A 23,132-nucleotide genomic window follows, 5' to 3' on the forward strand; every position below is an offset into this window, starting at 1 on the left:
GAATACGGATCCCGATGGGGAAACCGAATACGAATCCCGATGGGAAAACCGAATACGAATCCCGATGGGGAAACCGAATACGGATCCCGATGGGGAAACCGAATACGGATCCCGATGGGGAAAACAAATACGAATCCCGATGGGGAAACCGAGTACGGGTCCCAATGGGGAAACCGAATACGGATCCCGATGGGGAAACCGAATACGGATCCCGATGGGGAAACCGAATACGGATCCCGATGGGGAAACCGAATACGAATCCCGATGGGGAAATCGAGTACGGGTCCCAATGGGGAAACCGAATACGGATCCCGATGGGGAAACCGAATACGGATCCCGATGGGGAAACCGAATACGGATCCCGATGGGGAAACCGAATACGGATCCCGATGGGGAAACCGAATACGGATCCCGATGGGGATTCCGTAGACGGATCCCGATGGGGATTTCGTAGACGGATTCCGATGGGGAAACCGAATACGAATCCCGATGGGGAAACCGAATACGAATCCCGATGGGGAAACCGAATACGGATCCCGATGGGGAAACCGAATACGAATCCCGATGGGAAAACCGAATACGGATCCCGATGGGGAAAACGAATACGAATTCCGATGGGGAAACCGTGTACGGGTCCCAATGGGGAAACCGAATAAGGATCCCGATGGGGAAACCGAATACGGATCCCGATGGGGAAACCGAATACGGATCCCGATGGGGAAACCGAATACGAATCCCGATGGGGAAATCGAGTACGGGTCCCAATGGGGAAACCGAATACGAATCCCGATGGGGAAATCGAGTACGGGTCCCAATGGGGAAACCGAATACGGATCCCGATGGGGAAACCGAATACGGATCCAGATATTAAATATTAATTTCTTTAAATCAAGAACTTTATTATTCTCTTCCGCAATCGTGGGGATGGGAGTGATAGGGCTGCAGATAGCAGTGGTGGGGGACTTGGTGACTAATCCGATGAAACTGTTACTTCTTGATGCTAATCTTTTTCGTATTTCTTTCATTCTCTTTTCGCACTTTGCATATGACACCATCTATGTACATTGATATCTACATATCTACATTGATCCTACATTGATTCAATGATGTGTGGAGAGCTCATTCCGAATGATCAGTGGACCAGCCTCATCCCAGATGACCATGGCAATGCAAGAAAATTAGTTTTCATTGAAGGAAGTATCACAACACAGGTAACTGCTATTAAATATTTTTGCAGACAATGACAGATGGTGAACATGACGATCCAGTTATGCTGTTATATAGTACATACGTACATTTAAAATTAACCATCAATCGCAGAAACTATACGAATTATCGCGTATCTCTGTTGTTCATTACATACCAAGTGAAAACCTAATCATATATTGTCGTGGAATGTTGGCAAACGTATAAGATACTTACTTTACTTTTGCTGGTCCGACGTCCCTCAAGATTTGACCTGTATAACAAAGTTGCGCCAACTAACTCGGTCCCTGAATGCTTGTCTCCAATTTCTCGAGCATCCCACACTTCCTACATCTTGCTCCACTTGGTCTAACCACCTAGCACGCTGTACTTTTCTTTGTCTTGTACCGGCCGGATTTGAGGAAAACACCATTTTTGCGGGATTGTTGTCCGGCATTCCTAAGCACGCGTCGTTCGAAAACTCCCAGTGTTCCTCGAGCATTGTACATTGTCATATTTTTCATGCACAATAATTTTGTTTATTATATATTTGCAGTTCGTCAATTAGGTAGAAGACTGGTAGCCCAAAACTTTCCGCATTTGTGGATCATCCCGATCCACGTCCAAAGTGTCATGCATTATTGACAAATTGGCACAGCGGGTCGATTTAAAGGGAGATCTGGAGGCGCAGCGATCTTATTGTCATGATTGTCTGGTAGTTCACTCAAAAATGCTATAACAATCGCCAAGCTTGCTGTAATGTCACCAAGTGCCTCGTCACCCACGAATAGGCGCCTATGTCAGTGGTCTAACAACTCTTAACGCGCTAATGGCATAGTTCCCCTACCGCATAGAGAGTTGCCACAATGATATTAGGTTAGCTAAGGTCAGTTAACTGACTGGTGGGAAACGGGAGCTTAAGCAATGGCTATTCTGTATGCATTTAAGAGATAGTCTACCAGAATGGATGTTTTTTTTTTTGTACTATTTTATGTTTTCTGATGGTTTCGGTTATGCAAAACATGAGAATTAACTTTTCCAATGCTTTCAATTGTACAAAGCATTAGAGCTAGAAACATGATCTTGTAAACACTACACACCTTAACTGGTAGTTTGCTAAAAAAATGCTACAACAATCGTCAAGCTCGCTATAATGTCACCAAGTGCCTCGTCACCTACAAATTGGCGCCTATGTCAGTGGTCTAATAACTCTTAGCGCACTAATGGCATAGTTCCCCTGCCGCATAGAGAGTTGCCGCAATGATATTTGGTTAGCTAAGGTCAGTTATCTGACTGGTGGGAAACGGGAGCTTCAGCATTGACTATTATGTACGCATTTTTATGATGTTATCTAACAACAATGGTGTGTAGTGTTTACACGATCATGTTTCTAATTCTAATGAGTTGTAAATATAATTGAAAGCATTTGAAAAGTAAGATTCTAGTGTTTTGTATATCTAAAAACATTAGTAAACATCTACATTTGAAAACATTCAAACAACGTTTACTTTAAACGTTTTGTACATCTGAAAACATCAGAGAACAACAAACACGAAGTACAATTGAAAACATCCGAACAACGTTTAGTTCTAACGTTGTGTACATCCGAAAACATCCAAAAAATGTTTGGTTCTAGCATCGGGAAACATCTACGTTAGAAAACATCAGAATACATTTACATATAAAAACATCCGAACAACGTTTAGTTCTAACGTTATGTACATCCGAAAACATCCAAAAACGTTTGGTTCTAACATCAGGAAACATCTACATTAGAAAACATCAGAAAACGTTTACATTTAAAAACATCCGAACAACGTTTAGTTCTAACGTTTTTTACATCTGAAAACATCCTTAAAACGTTTGATTCTAATGTCAATAGATTGAAATTTTTGACGTCAGACCGACATTAGAATGGCAAAATTTTGTTCCAAAATTTCTGATGTATACACCATGTTACGTTGCTTAAATACAACTAAATCATAATGTTTTCTAATGTTTGACATCAGGCATACATTTGATTTCGATGCTGATGTAGACATCAAAATCAAACGTTGGGCTAATGTAAATTTCTATTCGGGTAGTGTTGCCATGTGGTACAATCCAGTAGTAGTGGTGTTGCCATGTGGTACACTGAAAAATTGAAATAGCAGGTTAGTCACCAAAGTTTTCGAGCCGCTCCGTCTGTCACTTCGTTTGTGGTAGTACTAACCATATTGTATCATAGAGGTAACTCTAAGACTAGAAGGTCCCGAAATAACGTGCTCAACTTTTTGGCTCAGCTCTGGTACTCTCTTCGGTCCCAAGCTAATCGATTCACCCCTCGAAACATAGGAAAAACCAATAACCCCTCATTTTATCTGTCAAACTTTCATAGCGAATCAAAACAAACATTGCGTAGTACTAGAATTTCGACTAGAATAGGGTACGTTAATCGTTTGCTTGGGACCAATAGGCTACTAAAGTGGTGAGCCAATTTAAAATCCTTAGTTTCGTATTGATTGTTGATTGTATTGTGTTTGTACCATGCTAACTACGTTTTTTTTTTACCATGGTTTCTTCCATTCTATTTTTGGTGAATTAAAACGTCATGTTTTTGTTACATTGTTTATTTGCGTATTTATACAAAAAGTTTCTTAAGTCTAATGAACTTTCTTAATCCTACATTATATACATGTATCGGTGGTCCATCAAATTGATCCACATTCAGAATCTGAAATTCTGGGACGCTATCAAAAATTTCAAACGATGCAAAATGGTACGAATAGTCTCCTACTTCCCATGTCTGGCATGCTATAAATAACTGATCGTTGTAAGCAAGCAAGTCTTTAATTTCAAATAATTTGACACTTCGCACGTTATTTTCAGATTTTGAAACAAAATGACCAATTTTGTACTCTGTGCCTTTGTACGATATTTCTCTACAGGCATGGAAAAAAGTAGATGGCAAGTTTACTGGTGTAGTATGGCAATTCCGAAACGTTCAAACGTATAGCGTTCTTAAATGAAATGTGTTGTTCAGACCAGTTTTTCATATTGTGCATGAAGAAGAGATTAGCTTTAATACATAAAGTCAAGCATATATTTCGGCGTGATGTTATGTTTCGACAGTACTGTTTGAATAACTGATGCATAACCTCGAACCGAAAACTCCAAGTATACCTAGGAGGTCCTATTTTCTTGATTACTTCGATGTAATGTAATAATATATGATATTTTGGTTTCAAGGTCGTGTTAAATAGCTTCTGATATAGTGTATGGTGATATTTAATTTGCTCTGCTAATACATCCAACATCTCAAAATCATAGCTTGGAAATGTGACCATATCAGCCAATTCTACTAATGACAACATAAAATTCCAGACTCTATCATTTTGTGGAACTAAATCTCCAAATATTAAAGGGAAATAGCGAACAAGGAGCATCATTTCTCTAGCAGTAATTTTAAATGATGATGATTTTAGTTGATGTTTAGTAATAGCCTTAAAAGTATTTCGTTTCTCAGTGTTCCCGTAATTGAACATTTTTAAACGATAATTAATTACATCCAAAGAAATTTTTAGCGTTAGAATCATATAATCAAAAACAAAGGAAAGGTCGTAGGCGCAGATACCATGAGAATAAAAATCATGCATCACATCAACTATAGCAAACTCTCCAGCATGTTAGTTAAATCTTTTTCATACGTTTCCTTTGTTCGATTCAAATTTGAGATTAATTTGATGGATTTCTGACAATCGTACTTATTTAGGCTGCAAAATCGGCAGTAGAAAAGGGCACTGAATGACGTTACGTATCCCATTAACATGTTGATACCTAAATTATCTCCCAGAATTCCCATCAGCACAAAATAGACCCTTACTACACGATTTTCTACGTTCAAATCCACGCCATTTTGTTCAAGATCAATTAAAACATTAATTAGTTCAACCAAAGCCTCTGATGGTCCTCGTTCTAGAATGTCGGACGCTTTTATAAATCCTGCGATGAATATGCAACTCAAACGTGACAGATAATGAGAAGGAATAGTCGGAAAACTGTAGTAAAGTCCACATACTTTGTGTGTTCCCGAATGAGCACCGATTGCGTCGTTCATTTCTGCTTCATCAGAAAATAAAAAATACGGAATAACTATTTGATTGGCGTACATTGGTTTTACTGTTTGCCACAGGGTGCCATTAACAACATTTGATATCTCATCGTTCTGTTCTAATCTGGTCATATTCTGCATTGTTTCCTTAAAAATTGTTCCAGTTTCAAAAAACGTTTTGATTTGAAATTTGATAGGTGTAAGACACCCTTTCGATACAACATTGGAGTCATTGTCCTTAAAAGTTATAACTTGAGGAGCCTGTCTAAGATTCAAATGTTGAAGCTGACTATTGAATCTTTGCTCTGTGCATATGAAATTAAATGGATCACGGACGTCGTTGACTAAATCTAGATACTGTGGATCATCGGGTATACATGCTATTTTGCATAGAGTGTTAATGATTGGCATAACAATATGTTCAGTAATATTATACTGTAATTCATTTACATCTTTCCTGCTCAAATTTTTCTTACTGTATAAATTCATAGTAAAGCTTAGAAAATCTTCTCTTAACCTACTTCTTATATCTAAAATGTCTTCTTCTCTACAACTAGCTTTCTCAAGTTTTTCGATACTGCTACCCGTATCATTAAGAGTATCTTCAGTTGTTTCTCTTTGAAAACAACGTTCCTCTGGAATCGTGCTGGATTCGTTGTTATGGATTTCCTCGTGTGTTTCAATTGGTGTGCTGGGGCTTTCAAATAAGGCAGAATGTCGAAATTTGACATGCCGTTTGAACCGGTAGATATCCTTGAAGTGAGCGGCTGGTTTGCATGCTGTACACTTGAAATTAGAAATGGAAGGAGCCCCATGCTCTATCCGAATGTGGTGTAATAGGATATCGATTGCAGGAAACGAGTTATGGCACAGATGACAATCCGTTATCTCCAGTTTCCAGATAGGTGATCAATTGTAGAAGTTGATTGTTTTTCGATTTTCTTTTGTAGTCGATATTGTAAAAGAATCTGGTCACGAAGCACCAGAATAACTCACAGCTCTCAGGAAATTGGTAGTTCAGCACGTACTTCAGCTTAACAATGACATCCAGGCAACGAAGAAACGTTGGAAGTTTGTACTCAATCTTTCCTGTCACATCGTAGAATCCTTCAATTTCGTCGAAACTTCCAACAATGAAGATACGAGGTGGGAGTTGAAGTTTTGCTGTCTCAAACTCTCGACGTAGTGAACGCCACTCACTTACGTATTCCTCGTGGGTTGCGCATATACAACAGACATCAGTTTGCGCCTGCAATATTGTGGGAAATTTACGTGTGGAAGTCCGTGTTGGTTTGATGAGTGCTTGGAATACCATACATACGATAAAATCCCGGCCGTCTATAATGAAACAATATTATTAGTTATTTTCGTCCTATGTACGTTGCTAAGTTACTTCATACCTTGAACAATAGCGGATTCGTCCAGTGCAGTTAGTAATTGTCTTGAAAAATCATCTTTGATGTCGTTGTTTCGAACGTAGTCAAGGAATTTTTGTGAAAAAATCCCAGTTGTTGAATAACTTATCTGGATTACCAAACAGTTCAGCAAAATCCGAATCGATCTGTAGACATATAATAAGACAAGGTATACTACCTCGCGAATACAACACATATTTGTTATGAGACAGGTAACAAAATAATGTAATTTAAAACTGGTACAGTATAATTTTCCTTACCAACAAGTACCCAGTATCGTCCAGGATTCTTGGCCACTCGCTAAGCACACCACCTTTGTCGACATCAATCTCATTTAAAATTGATCGTAGTCGCAATGAAATTGTTTCATTCCACTTCTATTGAACTTCTTCTGCTGGGGCAGAATTGTTACGAAGCCAGTTTTTTACTGAAGTAAGCTTTTCGATTTCTGTAATTTAAAATATCAAGTGTTTAAGATTTTGCTGATATTACTAAAATCTTTTAAACCCGAAACAAACATGTGAAATGGGAAATCGGCATTTGAAGCGGATGTCTACATGTGGCTCATTGGCCCTTTTCACTTGCTTGTCGAGAAATACGGTTTACTTACCATCGTGGGAAAATTTCAGAGCTACCGATTTTGCATAAAAAAAAACGTTGTTTCCTTGTCACTTGATGATCTGGATTGGACGAACTTCTTCTTGTTCCGATTGTGGAAACGGTCATAAATTAAACCAGTAGGCTGTTTCTTATGTACCTTCACGTCTCTGGGATTAAAGTACGTTTCCTGCACGAAAGATGAAAAAACGTATAAGAAGTGTGTTGAAATGGTTGGAGCAACGAAGTTAATTTACGATTAGCTCGTTTGGAAATCTTTCCGCAATTAGCTGAGCAAATTTTGACATATCCGGAAGAGGAAAATATAAGTCGTTGGCTATATAATAGTCGACGACCGTATGGGCCAAGTATTTCCGGTGAGCAGCATCGAGCTTCTTATTCTGTAAAAAATGTTTCACGACAATTTTTCCTTTTTCGTTCCGCTTGAGGATGTCATCCAGTAACGCAGCTGTCACGGAGGTGGGAAGCAACCGATGCTTGAGTGGATTCTGTTTGCATAGCACCGTAACTGGAGGAGCTGTAACTTCGGTCGGAATAGAATTGATGGTTTTCGATGTTGTTGCTGTTTGATATACTTTCCGGCCACGAAACTAATTTTTTCCGCAGCGCATATTTGTGACCAGTCCATCTCGCTACCGAAAAAATATCATCCAAGGCTCTGTCTTCCACTAGCTTGAGATATTGGACACAAATTTCATGCTCTAAATTAAGATTTTGCACATTCAATATAGTATTATTTGTTCACACATATTCATACTTACGGACAAGGATAGCATAAATGGCCGGATCAAGTTTCCATTCAGAAATGATTTCTTCCAGTTCCGGAATGTGATCTCTTTCTGCAAAGAAAAAAAAAGCATCGCGTATATCCCAATCGGAAACGTTTTAGATTAACGCTTTACCGTCAATATTGTTTGGGTCATCCAGTCTGTTATCCACGATAATACTAATTTCCTCGATCGGATTATCATTTATCATTATGAAACACTTTTAATTTTCCACAAAAACAAGCAAAACTGAAAAAAAATCTCAACCACGCGCGGAGCTCTTCGGAATAAATTTGATGCTATCAAAATGGCGAAGTGCAAGTTTTCGATGTACACTGAAAATTACTATGCAGATGGTAATCCTAACATAAAATGTAGTTGGTAAAAAATTGTCGGTGACATGTTTTTATTTTAACTGCTTGTATGGTAAAATGAGATGTTGGATGAAAATTGTGCATCCACTATGTTTAGATAATGTTGTTGAAGTTACCATATCAATAGTAATTTGACCATAATAATTTATTTGTGAGGACTACAAAAAATGCTGAAATCTACTATGACATTTTTGCTATTGGCTTAAGATTTTCTACTATAATACGATTATAATAACAGTATGGTCAGTGGATTTTACCATTATATGGCATGGTAGAAATAAACGCTGGATTTAAGAACAATTTACTACATAATTAATTTCAGGGTACTGTGTTACCCGAGGTGTTACCTGACTTATAACGAATATACGTTCTATACGAGTACTCCGAATACAACGTGTGACTCGTCTAATTTTGCATAGCATTTGCAATGTAAAATTAAACGAACTATAAGTTGTATTCGGGGTACTCGTATAGAACGAATATTTGTTATAAGTCAGGTAGCACATGCAAAGGCCTCAAATTCCAATATCAATCTGAGTAAGAAATTAACCAGTAATAGACCCCCATACGGTAGGAGAAAATACACAACTTAACAGCAACAGCGACAATGTCGCACATTTCAGGGTCAGTTGTTTATAAAAAGTTGCTACCGCGTCGTCAGCGATGCGCATTTTGTACTCTCAATAAATTTATCACATATCTAATGGATGAAATCCATGTGAATTTCACATAGCTTTCCTGTGATCACATAGCTGCAAATCCCACCACAAAATCACATGAACATTATGAGGCTGATGAAATGCATATGAAAAATCATATAACATTAATTTGATCGCATAAATGTTATGTGAAATTCAGATGAATTCAGTTAATTTTGATTAATGATGAAAATCATGTGCGTTTCCAATGGAAGCTACATGAAAATTATTTTCGGCGTATGGCAAGGGTAACTCTACATGATGATGGACACATTTATGAGTTTAATAGTAAAAAAACGAAAGCTCCCTAAATAAATGGAAAAGCGTATTTGTTAAATACATCCTGGAATTAATTTCCTATTCCGAATATTTTCTGGCTTCCTCTGGATGTTATACGTTTTTTTTCCGAAAGTTTCTTTACATTTTCGACAGAAGTTTCTCAAAACTTATCTTGAAAGTTCCTCGGATGTTTTTCCGAATTTTCTTATAACTTTCTTCAAACTTCCTTTATTCTTTCTCTAAAAGTTTTTTCGGCTTCTTTCAGAAGCAAACTTGTTGTTTTTAATGTGAAGTTTTATTCGTCCGTTCATTACACAACCTTTTTTTTTCCCTCCAGAAGCTAATTCAAACATTCCCTGAAAATTTCTTCCGACTTCTCCTGGAATGCAACTTTTCAGTTTTTAGTCCAAAAGTTTGAATTTACGCCTTTTTGTAAACATTTTAGGTGTTACATTTGAAAACGGCACAAAAGCTTTTGTTAACAAAAGTTATAAGGCCTTTTACACGTGAACCAAAGTACGCCCACGCAAACCAACAACACCACCGAGTTGGGTAAATTATCCCCTCCCCGATAGTGGTATTGGTTTACGTGGGTGTACTTCGGTTCATGAGTAAATGGCCTTACAAGTTTTGTCTACAAAAGCATTTGTGCTGTTTTCAAATGTTATGTCTGAATTTGATGTCCCCGCGGAGGAAAAACGCATTCCTTGCGCAAAACGCAAAGCTTGACATCTTTGGCTGGTTGTCAAAAACAGAAACGTTCGCGACTGTCAATGACGTTTATTAAAAAGGACACTGCGCGGCTGTCACTGTCAAATCGGGAAATCGTAATGCAGTTGTGTGCGTGCAACAATTGCACACCAACGAAGGTAAGCTCCAAGTTGGATAAACTTCCATCACCAGCCTTACACTTAAAGTCTGCCAAATGTTCAGTTGACATCAGTTCAATTTAGACCGACGTCAGTCAAACGTTTAACAGTCAGTGTAAGATGGGCTGTTAGCAAGTCAAAAACTGTGAAGCAAACCACAACACCTGCGACTGTGTGTGTGCCGAAATTCCTCTCCCTCGTCGCTCTCAAACTTCAGTCGATCTCTTTCGCACCCACGGGCAGCAAATGCGCCGCGAGAATCCAAACTAGCTGACCGAAATCGAGTCTCGGAGTCGGCCGTTCAGTTTCCATCCCGTGTTGCGGTAGTGTGCCTTCGACGACGTGCGCTGCTGTTGCTGCTGTGTGGTAACACGCACATTCATACAGGGCAGTGCGATTTTTCCTCATTCGTTTTTCAAAAATGGCCGAGTAGGTAGTGTCGAGCGAGTGCTCATCATCGCAGTTCAATATCCAAGCAAGAAGAGTGCACTTTTAGCCAGTTTCCCGTTTCCCTAGCTAGTGTGGTGGAAGTTTTTCACTGATTTTTGGACTTTTCCAAAAGTTTGAGGTAGTATTTTTCCCGACGGAAGTTGCCTGTTCGTGTGCCTGTTGGCCGTGTGTGCCGAAGAGAAAGAAAAAAAAAAGATCCGTTCGAAGAAGTTTAGTGCTGAAGAGCCAAGGGGCGAAGGAAAAAAAAAAAGTTCAGCGAGGAAAAAAGGAAGTCAAAAAATTTTGTGACCCCGCAATCGTTACTATAGTAGTTTTATCGCGAAGCAGAGTTTTTATTGAGGAAAAGATTTTTCCTTTCGATCAAAACCTACTTGAGGGTAGGTAGGTAATACAACACAGAAGTGGCCTGTCCCCGAATCGAGAGCCATCAGAGAAGTAGTTATATAGCAACCCACCGTCGTAGTTAAGGGGGGCCCCGTTAAAGCGGAGAAGAAGAAGTCGAACGAAGAAAGGCATTATAGCGAGGAAAAAAAAGTGAAAAGCATTCAACCTAGAAGAGAATCTACTACGACGACGGGACGGTACGGTACGGTGGTGATCAGCAGACTTCCCTCGCCGCGTGTGAGAGTGTATGCTCGAGGCGGCGCTCGCCCGTGTGAAAGGAAAGAAAGAATAAGAGCAGTGATCCAAAGTAGTGCTCCGGAAGTGACCTCCCCCGAAACGAGAGAGACGGACGGTAGTCAGCGGAGCCAGCGAGGACCGGAAGTTCAGTTCCAGGACTGACGACTCCCAGCAACACTGGCCATTGCGCAGTGGGGAATTTGGACGGGACCAGGAGCTCTGAATAGTGTAAGTACTTTATATTATCTACCTGCTCGGGTTGGAACTTCTTTAGGGCATTAAGAAAATCCAGAATGAATCATAGAGGCACAGACGATGACGACGGGTCGATCTGTCTGCGGTTGGTGTGATGGAAGAGAGAAGTTGTGAAGGTACGACCAGGGCAGGGCGGTGAGGGTGGTGGCACGGGTAGAAATTTCGATGGTGTTCCGATTTGGGGCACTGCGAAGAAGAGTGCGGTACTCTTTCCATTTCGAGAAAACAACAGCAGCAGCAATATTATAGTCGAGTCGGTCGGTCGGTCGGTGTGTGGTTGGTGAGATTCGAATCTCGTCGACGGCCGTCATCGTCTCTCTGTCGTAGAGTAGCGTAGTGGCGTAGGATAGAGTAGTAGCATCAGCATCGGTATACTAATTCGCGAGAATTACGTCACATTTGTCACGGTTAAAAACATTCCATTCGGCCGGAATTACGCCCCTGTTTGGAATGTTCTTCGAATATTCGGAATCGAGAGGATCGGGAAAAAGTTCTCCGAGTTAGTGTGAAGGTTTTTCCCTTTGTTCGGTTTGAGCTGATTGTGTCGTTCCGGTGGGAGTGAAACTCTTGTCCAGGAGAACGATGATTTGGTATTTTTTTTATAGGTTGCTTCCGGAACCTTATCCGGCGTCAGGGGTAAACTTTTTCGAGGCATGCATTATCTTGAAAAATATGAACTAGCTGGAACAAGAACAAGTTGGAACGTTTTGCAGAATTGGTCATCAAATCAATTTTGATATTAAGTTGGAAACTATTCAAATAACTCTTAGGTACATCGGTTTTGCTACAAACGAAATAAGTGTTTTAAGCGAGAATCGAAAACAATGCACATTTACCCATGTTGCAAAAGTCGTGCAGCTAAGTTAAGGTAAATTCGAGTAACGTAACAATTTCTGATTGGTCGTTAGAGAAAGCTGGCCGTCATCCATAGTTGAAGAATCTTGATTAATTTTTCGTCACGATTGTTGGTTTGTCAGTTTTGGTATTTGAAATTAATGTCTTAATGATAGCCTAATCTGATAAGACACCGACAGTCGAGTTCCGATTCGATCTAGAACATCTTTCGGGTAATGTCCACAACTTCCTTTTTGGCTACTCGAGACTCGGGAAAAAGCTGATGTTCCGTTTTCCGGGACTGGATTTGAAATTTGGAAGCTCCGCGTGGAGAAGTACTTGAAGTCTGTCGAGCTATTGGATGCGATGACCAAGAACGCACCAACGGCTGCAGCTGAACTGGAATAGTTCCAGAAAATGGACAGCAAGACATCGAATGTAATAATTTCGTTTATTCACGATGAGCTTTTGGACCTGATCCGCGACAAGAATTCTGCCAAGGATGTGTTGGAGAACATCTACGCGAAGAAGTCGGTATCCTCGCAAACTCTCGTTCGGAAGCAGCTGGCAAGACTCAAGATGATGGACGGAACGTCGATCAAGGAACATCTCAAGATCTTTGATGAAATGGTCTCGCAGCCTTTTGTGACCCTGTCTGAATCCTATGATGCCCTGGTAACTGCGTTGGAGAATCTGGATCAAGACCAACTGATTCTAGATGTGGTTTGATGGCCGAAGAACTAGTGGATACTGGTAATGAGAAACCTGCTGCCTTCGCTGGATTCAAGTAGAAGCCTAAGAAATTCATGGGAAAGTGCCATAGGTGCCACAAGAAGGGCCATATGGCCAAGGATTGTCGGGTCAAGCTGCGAGCAGAAGCCAACGTCGTAGCTGAAACAAAGCTGTTGCATTCATGGTTGGTAAGAAGGGCCACTTCTTCATAAGTCTTCGGATGCCAGCCACAGCAAAGTTACTTTCAAGCTAGATTCCGGGGCTAGTCATCACTTGGTGAATGACGAGAAAGTTTTCGTTCTGCCCATTGAAAGGTAACTTCTACGAGCTGGACGTCTTCTATTCCAACGGTTCTGCAAATCTGTGTGCTACCCAAGACGACAATCTCTGGATCCATTCTGACCTTTGCGATCCGATCACGCCTGTTGTCTGGGATGGATCACAGTACATCGTCTCGTTTGTAGCTGATTTCACACATTTTGCAGTCGTTTACCTAACGAAGAAGTCTTCGAGAAGCAGCGTTGGGTCACACTGTGTCAAAGCTGAGTATTGACCAAGGCCGTGAAGATTGTCCCAACAAACAGAAGCGATACTACGACGAAAAAGGTATCCAAATCGAGCCCACGACAGCATATACACCTCAACAAAATGGGGTAGCAGAAAGGTTTAACCGGACGTTAATAGAGAAGGTTCGTACGATGCTGGTGGAGCCAAAGGTCCCGAAATCCATGTGGGGTGAAGCTGTGTTTGCTACAGTTTACTTAGTCAACCCGCGCAACCGCTGATAGGAAGACTTCTGCGGAGCTTTGACTGAAGGACTAACCCAATCTGGCAAAAACAAATGCGGAAACTAGGCAGGTATTTATCTCAAGAGACGTTAAATTCGAAGAAGCAATCGGAAGTGCCACTAACAGCTGTACCTTACGATCTGGAAGTTGAATCCAACGAAGAGCAACAAAATGAAGCAAGTTTGACGACTGCACAACAAGCCGAGCAAGAGGGGGAAAACCTGAATCTCTTGACAACGATAATGATGTGCAGCTTTCGGGACCGAAAGCGCTCCCTTCGCAACAAGAACTTTGTTCGAACCTTGATACGGCAACCATGAGGCACAGCAAACGGGAGCGCAGGATCCACGGTAAGTTGAAAGATATTTTCACCGGAAATTTGTTTACTTCTGTAGAATGTTCATCAACAGATGTCATTGAAGTCTTCGATATGAGCCAACCTGCTATCAATCAGTGAACGAACTGAAATGCCTGTGCTCCGATGTACCTGGAACCTACGACGAGATTTTTGGCCGCCCCGATGAACGTAACTGGTTTCAAGCTGTGAAAGTCGAGCTGAACTCCATGAACGAAAAAGACGTCAGGTGTCTGGTGGAACACCCAAGCAACGTTGTTCTTATCAAGATAAAGTGAGTGTTTCGCATCAAGGAGAATGAAGATGGCAAAAACGCGTCTAGTAGCGAAGGGCTTTCAACGGAGCCATGGATTGGACTACACTGAAACCTGGCTACGATTCGGAATGTCCTGGCTGTGGTTCACAGGAAAATGTATGTGCATCAATTGGACGTGAAGACTGTTTTTCTCTATGGGAATCTTCAAGTGGACGTGTACCTGTCTGTTCCTGCCGGGATTGATGCGCCGTCCAACCTGGTATGCAAATTGAAGAAATCTTTATATGGATTGAAGCAAAGCCCACGCTGTTGGAACAACAAGTTGAACGAAGTACTCTTGAAGGAAGAATTTTCACGTTCCAAACACGATTATTGCCTGTATGTCAAGACCACTAGGAAAGGTAATGTGTACGTTATTATATATGCTGATGATCTCCTAGTTGCTAGCGTCCGTTTGGATTCGGTTTTGGATGTTTCAAATGTCAGATTGCGGTGAAATCAACTACTTCCAGGGAATCAAGATTCGATACGACAGGATGACAGGAACTCTATCATTTCCCTATGAGACAGGAATCAACCGTGTACTGACCAAGTTTGGAATGGTTAACTGCAATTTCGTCAAAACGCCGCTGGAGAAGGGTTGTCTGCTGCAAGTTCAAGATATAATTCAGTTAGCCATTCCAAACTTGGTTACTGGAAAGTATCATGTACACAATGCTATGTGTTCGTCCGGATATCAGCTACCCGATAGGACACCAAGGTAGAACCCAGGAGATTCCCATTGGAAAACTTTGAAGAGAATCGCATGCTACTTAAAAGGACTAACGACTTGAAGCTCCTATATACCAAGAAGGATAATTCAACTGCTCTGGTGAAATTTTCCGACGCGGATTCGGCTTCAGATGCTGTAGACAGGAAATCTGTATACGGATTCGTATTTCAAGTTTTTGGCAGTACTGAATACGGTGCGCTAAGCATGGTTGTGTCTGAAGGTATATGGCTGAAAGGAATTCTCATGGACCTACAGGTTACGGCATCGGATCAGTCTTTCACGACCTTCGAACGCAGAATGTAGAAGAGCGAAACACATCGACTTCAAGCATCACATCCTGCGGGATCACGTCGACAAGGGAACACGTTATAAGTCAGGTAACACAGTAGTCCTATCCTATCATAAAGTTTGTCGTATTGTTAATTTCATTGAAACCTCCTCCCACTTCCCGTAGAACTATTACCATAATAGCCTATTCAGAACAAGCATTGAGGTTCTCATAGGTTCTCAGTTCTCCATACAATTGTCCTGAAACGCTGTTCAAAATCCTCCCCTGAATCCCTTTAGAATGATCCCTGGGATTCTATTCTTCGAAAAATTAGTAGTTGGTTTTGCCACTTCACTCTGACATGGAGCTAGCTTTTTCTAAGTGAAATGTTCTTAATATCAAGACTTTTCGGATGAATCCCTAGTAGGTAAAATACGTCTGTCTTCCTTACTGTCTACAAATCAAAAGAGACAGGACAAGAACTTTATTCTAACTTCAAGCCTGCGTATAACAGTTTGGTCGCCCAATAGCAAAACGGGTTTCACTCGGATGGTCGAACACTACACTAAGGTCTTAAGGTTATTTAGTTCGACGGCACAAAGTTGAACAAGTTTCTGAATATTGTCCGCACTAGCCCGAACTTGTTTTGGATGCGCAACGAGTGTGTGAAGCTGATGAAATGTGCTCGGTTCAAAACTGCTGTTTCGTCGCTTGGTTGTGCGATTAATGCTATCACCGAGAAACAGGAAATCCCACACGATGAGCTTAGGAAGGAAATGGCTAAGCAAGGACAGCAGATCGCTCAGCTATCCAAACGAATCGCATTGACAACTCCAACACACTTGGGTTCCGGCAATCTTTATCCATGCGTCAACCGCCGTTAAAACGACGCTGCGATGAAGGTTCGCTCGCCAGCAAACCACTTGTTGGTGGTACTAAAGCAGTCACAGATGACAATGTCTTTACCGAGGTCCTTACTGTCCCTGAACTCACCGTGCTGTTATGGCTGTACCTTTCTCGTATACATCCTAGCGTGAAATCGGTATCAATCGAGAAGCTGGTCAAAGCTTGCGTAAAGTTCGAGGATCCGATTGTGGTTGAGACGCTAGTCAAAAGAGGATCCGACATCAGCCGTATGAGCTTTATCTCGTACAAAGTTGGATTGGCTCCCAAACTACGTGAAGTTGCTCTTACAGCGGGTACATGGCCGAAAGGAATTTTGTTCCGTGAATTTGAAGACTCCCATCTCCGGAATAGACCCCGTATGCTGATTCAGAATTGGATGCCGCGTTGTGAATTGGAACGCTGTAAACCAGAACGCACTGCCTTTCGTATTATGGGAGACCTCGAGCCACTCGCACCACTTGTTTACCACCATCAAAGTCGTTCTATTTTCTGCCATCAGAGCCGTTGTGGCCCTGCAGTCTAGTTCGATGGTGGGGACTCCCAACCATCGTCTTCAGGCAAGTATGCATACATTAGTTACTTGCCTGAACAGTTTCCGTGTTCCAGTGCAACGCCTCAAGCATCTGCCGGCTGTTTCCAGATGAGAAGCACTTCTGATACTGCTCATTTACAACATCCGCTTTACTGTTCGAACAATGCTAATTCATCTCCGGGACGCAAAATAGATCGCTTTTTTGGTAGCTTCTGGTTCCTCCAACCCAGTCATGCCGATTCCTGCCAGCGCTCAGCTTACTCATCCTGGAGCTGTAGCTGAATTTGGATCAGTCTTCCAGCTTGCTTCTACAGGCAAGTGCAATCAATATATTGATGCCGATTCGGTCTATGTTAGTCATTGTGATGATCCCTCTGTAACTTCCACTCCTGGGAACCCGGAACGCGCCGTATAAAACTCTATGAAAGCCCTCAATACCTCCGTCTCAGATCAGCAGCCTACGTTCGCCATAGTCGTTCCTGACCTGCTGTCGGATGTGGGGAGGCGTGTGGCGAGTATTCAATCAGACTCGATGATGGTCAGTTATTGCCTGATGTATCTATGATTTACAGGAAGAACAGTCGTTCGATTCCTTGCCGTAAGCAGGACGTCGCGATAGTCTACCAAAACGCCGGTGGAATGAATTCTGATGTGGAAGAGTACCGCCTAGCTGTACCGTTGCATCGTTGCTACGATGTAATTGTCCTGTGCGAAACGTAGCTCGATTCTCGAACGCTTGCCACTCAAGTCAAGTCGGTCCTGACTACGAGGTTTTTCGTAGTGATCGTAATTCTAACAACAGCCGTAAATCAACTGGTGGAGGTGTCCTTGTAGCTGTGTGGATTGGAGGCAAAGGCAATCGAGAACGATGCATGCAACAATGTGGAGCAGGTTTGGACAGCCATCATCTGGGTGATCGTACACTATTTCTGTACATTGCGCCTGATCGAGTCCGGGCAATGAACTCAGCGATACTCAATGTCGGTCGGTGTTCACAGTTATCGAAAGTGCCACTCCAGTTGATGAGATATTCATTTAGGGTGACTTCAATCTGCCAGGCGTTTCGTGAAGTTCATCTCAAAGCGGATTCCTGTATCCAGATCCTGATAGCTCTACATTTCACCCAGGAGCTAGTAGCCTTCTCGACAACTACAGCGCAGCAACCTTTTCTCAAATTAACCATGTAGTTCACGAAAGTAACCGTTCTTTGGACCTCTGCTTCGTGAGCACTCAGAACAGGGCTCAATAAATTTCCTCGGCTCCTTGTGCACTAACTAAGCTAGTTCCGCATCACCTTAATTGTTACTGTTGAGGACAAATTCGTGCGAGATTTCGACGATTATGCTTTTGCGTTTTCTGATGACTTCCGTAAAGCTGACCACCGTAGCCTCATATACGTATTGTCTAGCATGGTATGCAAGAACATCCTTGGTCCTGATGACGTTGAGGCGGCAGCGCAAACCTTTTCATATGTCTTGGCGACCTTGGCGTACACAGACACGTCCCGAAAATAACTCACCACAAAGTTTCTCACCCTCCCTGGCAGACGAGAGAGCTACGTAGGTTGAAGTTAATCAAGAGAGCAGCGTTGCGCCTTCTTAATCCGTGCAGCTATGTCGCTCTTGGTGCCGCCGTCCGACGCTATCTGGCTGCCAAGATATTAGAAGCTTTCGACGTTCTCCACTGCCTGCCCAGCTACCGTGAAATTGGAACGGTTTTCCGCGTGTTGACATCCAACGATTTGCTCTTGTTGACGTTGATGGTTAGACCTGCTTCAGAGGAGCGTTCCACAAGGTCGTCGAGCTTACTCTGCATGTCAGAGCGCCGTTGTGCTAATAACGCAACATCATCAGCCAAATCGAAGTCGTTGAGATGCTCGATAGTAATAGGCTGCCACAGCAACCACGGTTCGGTACACGGTCAACCATGATCTCGTCGATTACGATGAGGAACTGTAGCGGTGATAATATACATCCTTACCTCACACCCGCGATTACCCGAATCGGGTCAGACAAAACTCCGTTGTGCAACACTCTGCATGAGATAGCCTCGTACTGCGCTTCGATGAGGTTGACGATGTTATCAGGGACTCCCTTGCGTTTCAGAGCGCCCCACAAGTTTTCGTGGTTTAGCCGGTCGAAAGCTTTTTCGTAGTCAATGAATACCAAGTACAGGAAGTTTTGGAACTCGTTTGCCTCCTCCAAGATGATGCGGAGCGTGACAATATGGTCCACACAGGATCTTCCAGCACAGAATCCTGCCTGCTGTCGTCGGAGAGTCGCGTCGATCTTCTCCTGCATCAGATTGAGGATAACTTTACATAGAACTTTGAAAACAATACACAGTAACAGTTGTCGCATACAGTTGGATCCCCCTTGGAGTCTTTTACCAAGACGCCCTGCGTCCAGTCGGCCGGAAAAGTCGTGTTGTCCCAGATATTGACGAATAGTTGATGCTACATTTGTGAGGATAGCATGGGGTCAGCTTTGAGCATCTCTGCTGATATACCATGCCATGGCCTCCCATCGTCTATGGAATTCAACGGAGAAGCTGCTGCCACCGCTCAGCTGCCGCATTTTATCCGACAAGTTTGCAACTGTATTTAAGTGACGACCATATTACCCTGGCTGCCAGGAACGTTCCAGTAAATGAGCAAACGCTGGGTGCAATAATTTATGTTAACGCTGAGATGATTTCCAAGGCCGCGACTCTGCTAAAGTCATTATTTAATCCTGGACCTGATGGAGTTCCATCTGTAATTTTGAATAGACATATTGCTAGCTTGTTAATTCTGCTTCATCGTCTGTTCCGCATGTTTCTCTCCAGTGGCATATTTCCTGCAGGAAATTTGTGCACATGTTTCCCGTCCACAAAAAGGGGTTTCCTTCTGTGGATTATCGAGGAATTACATCGTCAAGTGCCGTTTCGAAGCTATTCGAGCTAGTGATTATGGAACCGTTGCTGTCCCATTGTCAGCAGTATTTGAGTGCTGATCAACACCACCAATCTGCTGTGTCTTACATCGTATATAACCGAAAGCATGTTGGATCGAGTTCAAAAGAACGAATTGAATTCAGACCTATCCGCAGCATTCGACTAGTTGAACCATGTTATTGCTATTGCTAAACTCGGCAGACTCGGTGCATGCGCTAATCTTCTGAGTTGGTTTCCATCGTATCTTACTGGTCGCCAACTAATGGTTCCCTTAGGAGATTGCAGATCAGCTAGCTTCTTCGCCACATCAGGTATAACTCAGGGAAGTCACCTGGGACCAAGGGATGAGACAGCTTTACTCTGAGTTGCTTTTTTGCAGCGAATTCCAGATTTTGTTCCGAAAATGGCTTGAACGATGCTGGAGAAGCGTCAAAAGGGGGCGCATTGGCGTGGATTTTCATCTGCTTCTCTGTGCCGATTGGCTGCTGTTGCTACTGTTATTGTTTTGGAAGAGCTTTTTTGTTCGTATTCGTCCGTTTCAAAACGTTGAATGTGAATTAACTGTAGGAAGGTGGACATGTGCGATTTGTTCTCGTAAAATAACCACAGGAATCGTTTTCAGATGTCCACTAGAGGAGAACGTGAAATCGTTGTGGGAGATCACTGGCATACATAGAACATATCTTCCCTGTTGGATAAAAACCGATTAACATCCGATTCCCAATTCGAGCTCCGAAGGAAACGCTGCCAACCGCTACCCTAGAATGTTCAGCCAGAGCATCAACACAGTCGACACTGCTGAAGTCGAGAGGAGGAGGCCGATGAAGACACAGCTCTCAATATTTCCGGTGAGTACGATCCTCATCCGGACTTCAAACCCATCATCGATCTAATCGACAAAATCGAAGTGAAAACCGGTGAGGAAGACGAAGAACAAATGTTCTGCGTTCGCTTCAAGCTACTACTGCAGATGGTTCAGAAAGAGTGGAGAGGATCATCGCTATAGACTTTGCTGACGAGAAACCGAAGAACGAAACATGCTCCGAATATAATGAATAATAGTTAAAAATCAACTTTTTTCTTTCTGGATGAAATATTTTCTTTAAAGAAGTTATGTTCAACTTCAACGGAGACTTCCTTCGACGGCCGCAGCAGAATCTCGGTGGTGTATCGCAGAAAACGGTAGGTTGTTGAGCGATGGGAACGGAATCACTTCGACGAAGTTCGGAGGACGGTGGGGTACGTATAATTTGCCGGATCTGGAGTATTTGGTCAGGTGGATCGAGTTCTTCTATCAAGCCGGTTGTTTGTTGTTGTTTTGCTTGACAGCAGCTTTTCGGCTTCGCATCTTCATATGTGATGTGAAAAGTGAGAATGTGAGTTGGTGCCTCGCACTCGAGGTGCCTCAAAAGCAACTCTTAAATTGCTCATGATTAGTAGCTGTCTTACCCCTTGCCTGGAACCGTATTTTAACGACGTGCATTTGTTCATCGAAGCTCCTCGGTTATCATATGCAGATGACTTTAAAATCTTCCTACGAATCCGCTCGATTGCTGACTGTCACCTTCTACAACGTCAGCTAGCATTCGCTAGTTGTTAGCAGTGACCCAGCCAAATCCTCCGCTATTACGTTCTCTCAAAAATCAACAACCGATAATATTGGGCTTTGACCTGCTTGACTCGACAATGGCACGGTGACCGACTTGGGTGTGGTCTTGGAATCGCAGCTATCATTCAAGCAACAACACATTGCATATGTTGTCGATAAGGCATCTAGAACTTTAGGGTTCATTTTCAGGATAGCTACAAACTTCCCCGACATGTACTGTCTAAAATCTCTCTTGTTCGATCGACGCTTGACTATTGTTCAGCGGTTTGGAGCCCAAACTACAACAACGGTGCCGAGAAAATAGAATCTGTTCAACGTCGCCATCCGTTTCGATTACCCAGTTACGAAAGCCGTTGTCAACGTATTGACCTAGAACCTCTTTGGACACAAGAGTTAGGGACACAAGCCCTAACCGTGGCCTATATCCTGCAGGGAAGGACAGATTGTGAGGCTATCCTGAGACAAATTGACCTGAATGTTCAACCCGACCTGAATGTCCATCAAATAGTATTTTTTTACAAGACTGGAATCAACAAATGTCCAGTAGAATAAAATCTATGTCCAAGATCTTGACATCTTTTCCATGTATTTAAATTTGTCTAGTACTGTGAACTTACATTCTTAATAAATATTAACACAAATAAACACGGGGGAAATGGATGTAATATTGGCCTAAATACCCCTAATTTTGGCCTATACATAAATTCAGCAATCGACTAAATTTTCAATAGCGACCAAAAATATCCATTAGTATCGTCCCAATGACGCGTTCATCTAGATAAAATTGATAAATAGTAGATTTTTAGCGATGGACCCGCACCTTAGACTTAACGCTACCCATCAAATCCTTTTTTGAAGACCTTCCCTGTCTTCCGGAGCTTGCCCTTCAGAATCACCCAGAATTTTTCTATTGGGCAAAGTTCTGGCGAGTTTGGCGGATTTGCCTCCTTCGGCACAAAAACAACAAAACGTTCCACTCCATCACCGCTTGGCACGATGCCAGATCCGACCAAAACAGAGTGTCACCTTCGTGGGACCGGAGGAAGGACAGCACGCGCTTCTGGAGGCATTCTTCTTTATATATTTGCCGCACCTACAGGTCGTCTGCCACACTAAGTAATTCTTGACAAATTTGTAAACCTTCTTCTTCCGGAACTTCACCCGTAACATCCAGGCGGAACTTGCCGACGAAAAACTCCAGGCCGGGGATATGCTTGGCGTCCGCTTACGATGCATCGTCTCGTCGTCCATTACGATGCATTTCGGCTGCACCAACCACTCGCGATACAGCTTCCTGGCGCGGGATTTGGCCACCGTATTCTCTTTATCGGTTCGGTTAGGCGCCTTCCTCACCTTTAAGACATGAAGTCCGATCCGCTTCATTGTCTGCTGGACGAACCAGACGGAAGAATTGACCTTGTTGGCCACGTCCCGAATCGAAAGGTTCGGATTGCGCTTGAAGTAACCCTTCACCTTCCCTGCGTTCACGGAGTCGGTCGTCTTCGTTTTTCTTCCGCTGCCAGCT

At 42.5% G+C, this 23,132-nt stretch overlaps 1 protein-coding gene and 1 pseudogene across 4 annotated transcripts in view; one reads left to right on the forward strand and one right to left on the reverse strand.

Annotated features, from left to right (window-relative positions):
* Nucleotides 1-6,367: 6,367 nt before the first annotated feature.
* LOC135707513 (uncharacterized) lies at nt 6,368-8,286 on the reverse strand (annotated as a pseudogene).
* A 2,385-nt stretch (nt 8,287-10,671) lies between these two features.
* Nucleotides 10,672-23,132, forward strand: part of Trf2 (TATA box binding protein-related factor 2) — a 99,248-nt gene continuing 86,787 nt past the window's right edge. For 2 of the 4 annotated variants that reach the window (XR_010518229.1, XR_010518230.1), the window contains exon 1: nt 10,672-11,594. The gene's annotated coding sequence lies outside the window, so the exon portion shown is untranslated. The remainder of the gene's footprint in view (nt 11,595-23,132) is intronic. The other 2 variants (XM_065229321.1, XM_065229322.1) reach the window with 1 other exon arrangement.

This window comes from Ochlerotatus camptorhynchus, unplaced genomic scaffold (genome assembly GCF_037179485.1).
Source record: "Ochlerotatus camptorhynchus isolate MF236.1 unplaced genomic scaffold, CSIRO-AGI_Acam_v1.1 ptg000313l, whole genome shotgun sequence".
NCBI lineage: Eukaryota > Metazoa > Arthropoda > Insecta > Diptera > Culicidae > Ochlerotatus > Ochlerotatus camptorhynchus.